This window comes from Colobus angolensis, unplaced genomic scaffold (genome assembly GCF_000951035.1).
Source record: "Colobus angolensis palliatus isolate OR3802 unplaced genomic scaffold, Cang.pa_1.0 Scaffold94, whole genome shotgun sequence".
Classification (NCBI taxonomy): Eukaryota; Metazoa; Chordata; class Mammalia; order Primates; family Cercopithecidae; genus Colobus; species Colobus angolensis.
In genome coordinates, this window is record NW_012123376.1 from 8,025,261 (window position 1) to 8,031,312 (window position 6,052).

The following is a 6,052-nucleotide window of genomic DNA, read 5'->3' on the forward strand; positions in this document are numbered from 1 at the left end:
CTGTACATAAATTATACATTAATACATCTTAGTTTTAAAATTATAGAAGAAAGGATAATGACTAGATACTGAACCCTGAGTAATGATTTACATGCGGAAATGTTTAAGGATAAGGTATACTGATATCTGCATTGTACCTTAAAATGCATTGAAAGGCTAAAATGATTTGATAGATGGCTAGAGGATAAAGAGATGACAGATAGACATGTAATAAAGGAAACATAGCATAATGTCAGCTGTTTAGAACTTTTTTCAAATTTTCTTTTTGTTTTTTTCTGAGACAGTCTCACTCTGTCACACAGGCTGGTATCAAACTCCTGACCTCAAGTGATCCACCAGTCTCAGCCTCCCAAAATCCTGGGATTACTAAGCCATCGTGCCCAGTCCCTCAAATTTTCTTTACATCTGAAAATTCCCATAATAAAATAACAAGAAAAATTATACAGACACACTCATGACCACACACATATATAATTTGTGCATGCAATAATAGGTTTCAAAGTACATCATCACACACCAAAATATTGACAGCATTTACTCCTATGTAATCTGTATGCTGGGTTGATAATAGATGGGAAATGGGTGATACTTTGACTTCTTTCTCTATAAAATGTTGTATTGTTTAATTTAACTATAAAACTAATTTTTATTAATTTTAATTACAGTACAATTAAATAAATGAGGATGATATATTGCTAATTTTGTAAGTATGTTGGAAGTTGTAGACTGGAGAAAAAGGCCTTCAAGCATGTGAATAAAATCTGAGAGAATTTTAAGATATAGCCTAATGGATTAATAGAGAATTAAAGGTGCATTAGCATAGGTCTCTGCGAAAGGAGTCACAATCAAGCTCTTGAGCTCTCTTTTTAATTGTCCCAAACTCACCTTCAAACTGTTTTATTGAAACCTCAGCATTGATAAGGCTTTGCTTGCTCATGAATAGAACTATTATTGGAAGCAGATAAGTGCACAGTTGTGGCTTTCTCCTGCATCTTCAACGTTGCTTTCTATGTCTGAATCGATAAGACGACTGTTACTTTCCATGGCTTTTTTCCTCACATAAATATTCTGTTATACCATGACTCCAAATCCCAATTTGGAATGCCATTTATCTGTATTAATAAATCAGAAAAATAGTGTGGAAGGAATTATGAAGATCATTACAAAAATTTCAGGTGCAAATTTTGACATCAGCCTAAAATATTCTATCAAAGCTTAATGATTTTCACTGGAGTGTTGGAACCAGGCCCAGAAGTAATAAGCTCAATACCTAACAAGTTTGGCTCTGTGTTCCCAGCCAAATCTCATCTTGAATTGGAATCCCCACGTGTCACGTGTCGAGGGAGAGAAGTGATTGGATCATGGCAACGGTCTCTCCCATGCTGTTCTCCTGATAGTTCTTATGAGATCCGATGGTTTTAAGAGCATATGGCATTTCCCCTGCTTGTACTTCTCTCTTCTGCCACCATCTGAAGAAGGTTCTTGCTTACCCTTCACTTTCAGCCATAAGTGTAAGTTTTCTGAGGCCTCCCCAGCCATGTGGAACTATGAATCAATTAAACCTCTTTCCTTTATGAATTACCCACTCTTGGGTATTTCTTTATAGCAGTATGAAAATAGACTAGTACAATACTTTTAAAAGATCAATTGTGTTTAACACTTGCTAAGATATCTATTAAGAAGTAAAGATAACTCAGCCAATGCAGGAGTCATATCCTTGGCATCTCTGGCTTTACTACATGACATGAGTAATGAGTTGTGTTAATTTCAAAACATATATTAATAATCATTATTGTTCAACTTTGGGTAGTCACTTAGTATGTTATATTGATAAATTCATCAAATTTAAAATATTAGACTGAGATAACAATAGGCAGGGCTAGCCTGACCAAAATGACAAATTAAAGGTAAAACTTATTTTGGTATTATATCATTTAGATATCAAAGCATGTAGGTGTGTGGAGGAATGGGGGAATAGTTCTTGACATCTGATTGCTCTATGAAGTCTTCACAAATTTGTATAAGGAAAGAACTGAGCTAGCATTAAGTCTGAGTTCTAAGGCCAGATGAAAGATGAAAAAAGCAAATACTAAAACTCGTAATAGTGATATATTTTTTAAAAACAAAGTATGTGTCGGATTAAGATCATCCATCATTTTCAGGCCTCTGAGCCCAAGCCAAGCCATGGTATCCCCTGTGACTTGCACGTATACGCCCAGAAGGCCTGAAGTAACTGAAGAATCACAAAAGTGAAAATGCCCTGCTCCACCTTAACTGATGACATTCCACCACAAAAGAAGTGAAAATGGCCGGTCCTTGCCTTAAGTGATGACATTACCTTGTGAAAGTCCTTTTCCTGGCTCATCCTGGCTCAAAAAGCTCCCTCACTGAGCACCCTGTGACTCCCACTCCTGCCAGCCAGAGAACAACCCCCCTTTGACTGTAATTTTCCTTTACCTACCCAAATCCTGTAAAACAGCCCCACTCTTATCTCCCTTCACTGACTCTTTTCGGACTCAGTCCGCCTGCACCCAGGTAATTAAAAAGCTTTATTGCTCACACAAAGCCTGTTTGGTGGTCTCTTCACACGGCTGCGCATGACAATCATGCTTTTTGAACTTAAAATAAAGACAAGTCATGCTACAGATATGCCCTAGGTAAATTCTCCCCATCCCCATCCCTCCTCCATCCCCATCTCAAGTTAGCCTCTTCATGTTTTCCTAAGATCTGGCCACATTGATCTTTTCATAAATTTTAAAGCATACAATATTTTCTCCTGTTTCAGGATTGTACCTGTGTTTGTTTTGTTTTGTTTTGGATCTCAGTCTGTCAGGCATTTGAATCAGGGTGACTTCCTCTTGAATAGGGGGCGGGGTAAAAATGAGGCTGAGGCCGGGCGCGGTGGCTCAGGCATGTAATCCCAGCACTTGGGGAGGCCGAGGCGGGCAGATCACAAGGTCAGGAGATCGAGACCACAGTGAAACCCTGTCTCTACTAAAAATACAAAAAACTAGCCGGGCGCTGCAGCAGGCGCCTGTAGTCCCAGCTACTGGGAAGGCTGAGGCAAGAGAATGGCGTGAACCCGGGAGGCGGAGCTTGCAGTGAGCCGAGACTGTGCCACTGCACTCCAGCCTGGGCAGCAGAGCGAGACTCCGTCTCAAAAAAAAAAAAAAAAAAAAAAAAAGAGGCTGAGACCTGCTGAGATGCATTTCTAGGAGGCTAGGCTTTGTTAGTCACAAGTTAAGACAGGAGGTTAGCAGGACTTGTTTCAAAAGATATAGGTCACAAAGACCACACTGATAAAACAAGATGAGCCAGTCGCATTGGCTCATGCCTGTAATTCCAGCACTTTGGGAGGCTGAGGTGGGTGGATCATTTGAGGTCAGGAGTTCGAGTCCAGCCTGGCCAACATGGTGAAACCCCGTCTCCATTAAAAATACAAAAATTAGCCAGGCAGTAGTGATGTGGGCTTGTAGTCCCAGTTACTCGGGAGGCTGATGCGTGAGAATTACTTGAGCCTGGGAGGTGGAGCTTGCGCGGTGAGCTGAGATCATGCCCCTGCACCACTCCAGTCTGGATGAGAGAGTAAGACCCCGTGTCAAAAAAAAAAAAAAAAAACCTGGATGTGGTAAAGAAGGCAAAACCCACCCAAAACCAACAAGGCAATGAAAGCAACCTCTGGCAGTTTTCACTACTCATTAAATGCTAATTATATTACATTTGCAAGCTAAAAGCCACCCCCACCAACACCATGATAGTTTCCAAATATCTTGGCAATGTCTGGAAGTTATCCCATATCGTCTAAAAAGGGGAGGAATCCTCAGTTCTGGAAACTCCCCACCCATTTTTAAAGGAGTTGCCAGAACTGAAGATCTCTCCTTTTTAGACCATACAGGTAAATTTTTAAATTTTTAACTTTTCAAATCCATCCGTTGTTTAGCATAAGACCAAAAAAAAAACCCCATAAAAATAGCCAGCTAACAGCCCTTGAGACTGCTGTGCCTATGGAGTAGCCATTCTTTTGTTTCTTTACTTCTCTAATAATCTTGATTTCATTTTACTCTGTCGACTCACCCTGAGTTCTTTCTTGTACGATATCAAAGAACCCTCTCTTGTGGTCTGGATTGAGACCCCTTTCAGGTAACAAGTCTAGGATCATTTTTGAAAGAAAGCTTCCCTAAACTTCAGTATAATTTAGGTTCCCTGTAATACGTTCTCTTATGTCATGTTTTTTTCAAAGCGCTTACCATATGTGTAATTATATATTTTTATATATTCAGTTGTTAACCAAATTTCTCTCAATTGGCTCTAAATTCCAGAAAACCATGCACATGACTGCTATGTTCACTATCACTCCATCATTAACTCACACAACGCTGACAACATTGTAAGGACACAGTAGATGTCTGTTCTATGACTTAATATTCTGTTATTTATGTAAATGTCATTTCATTCTTGGAAATAGATATTGCTTTGTTTCCTCTGTAGCCCTCAGAATTCCCAGCACAGTGTTCTGCATTATTATTTCTAACATGTGAAAATTGGTGAAATTTTCAAAATATTAGCAAATCATATTTATTGAGCCCATACTAGGTGGTTAGTATTGGGTTAACCATTATATTTGTGAATCTGAGTTTTATTTTCTGTGAAGTTAAAATGATGTGCTAGATAATATCAAAGATTTTTAGGAACTGCTATTCTTGGCTTTTTAAAGATGCTGCTTGCCTATCAATGTCAGTTCTATTAATTTAGCGGAGGAAAAGCTGTTTTTTGCAGTACCTTCCTAAAACAAACCTGTTAAATAGTTCAAGTCAATCTCAATTTTTCCACAAAATTCTGCAACAAATTCTTGAATCTGAGAGAAAACTACCTACATAATATTGAGAATATAATTTTGCTACTGAAGATATATGTATCTTTTGAGTAGACTTTCTAGAGCTTTGTTAAAATTAAAATTGGTGGACTGATACTGGTATATCAGAAGATGTCTAAGGTAGCCAAAACTGGCTTCTCATGAAACAGGAAAGGAATTCTGATTGGCAAGCTCATGTTTTCTCTAAAAGTACTTGTCTCATACCAATTTTATACCAGATGGAATATTGCTTGATGGTACTGGGCTATTATTTACACACCTGTTGTCACTCAAATTTTAATTTTATTCTTCATATTATTATTCCAAAATGAACCTAATAGAAAACACATAATATGATATGTTGAGGAATGATGATGTATTATTCCCTCAGAGTAAAAGTCATACCTCATTTCTAAAATGAGAGACAAAGTTAATAGAACATATTTTGACATATTTGATTAGAAACTGAGTGTCTTCATATATCTGCATTCACGATAGCATTCCAAAGGAGGGAAAATAAAGTCTTACTTGAAAGTACAAACCAAAGATAAGAGAAACTGGCACACTAACATGTCAGAAAATTTCTGTTGATAGTTTAATTGAAGATCATGAAAGGAATTGTATATTGTTCCTGAAAGATATACTTTTATTTTAAAAAGTCTTGTATTTTTAGTACTCATTGGCACAAGCAAGTTTAATTTTGTATATGTCAAATTTTTTCACGTGCTAAAATATGTTGTATACACAAATCAACAAATAATTTAAAATATAAAATCAATTTGTACATATTTGTACAATGTGTCTATATCAATATGTATTCATACATATGACTCAAGATATTCATTATATCAAACTTAGAAGCAAGCCCTATGTCAGAAAAATTAAATTTTTGTACCATTTCAACATGGGATATTTGGCTGCTTTGATTTATTTTGCCGATTTGACCAACTGGGATTGTATTAGTCTGTTTGAAATTGCTATAAAAAAATATCTGAGGCTAGGTAATGATGTATTTGGCTCATGGTTCTGCAGGCAGTATGAGAAGCATAGTGATGGCATAGCATAGTGATGGCATCTGCTCCTGACGAGGGTCTCAGGAAGCTTACAACTATGGCAGAAGGCAAAGTAGGAGCAGGCGTAATCGTTAAAAGAGATAGCACCAACTATCTCCCAATCTTTATAGGAGGGTAGGAGACTAGC